Raw genomic sequence first — 635 nt, forward strand, 5'->3', positions numbered from 1 at the left:
GAAACTGGTTGTTTCTCCACAAACAGTTAAAAGAGCTGCAGGATTCTCTGGTTCCAACTGGTTGTGTTCAACGTGTGTAAAGAGTCTCCTGGAGCAGAAGAGATCCAGGGCAGCCTGAAGTCTCCTGAACGCTGGAGGAGGATAGGTCTGATGGTGACCAGCTGTGGTGATTACAGACCAGATTTACCGGGTGGGGGGGCTGTGTTTTTTCATGAGGGCACAGAAGAAAAACATGTAGTTAAAAACAGTTTAGTATTTCATTGTTTCATTTTTTAATATTGAGACTCAGAACCAAAGAGCAACATCTGACTCTGGAGACCCTCAGATATAGTAGATAAAAAATTGGGGTGCACTTTTTTATCTGCCTACATTTCCTTAAAGGAAAAGTCCGGTCATAATCAGAATTCAATCTACTGAAAGTACTTTAAATATGAAATTATTACATACTGTTCAATAAATTATGTGTTTTTAATTAAGAGTAATTTTCATTTTAATGTGCTTTACTGGAGGCATCCATGTTTGTCAAAGAACACTACTGCCACCTACTGGTTAATGACGTCACGGTGCGGTATCGGCTGTTGATCAAGTCCCTGTGCTGTATCTGGTGTTTGTCACAACGCGCTATTATCCAAGTC

The sequence above is a fragment of the Cyprinodon variegatus genome, unplaced genomic scaffold (genome assembly GCF_000732505.1).
Source record: "Cyprinodon variegatus isolate N-32 unplaced genomic scaffold, C_variegatus-1.0 Scaffold265, whole genome shotgun sequence".
Taxonomy (NCBI): Eukaryota; Metazoa; Chordata; class Actinopteri; order Cyprinodontiformes; family Cyprinodontidae; genus Cyprinodon; species Cyprinodon variegatus.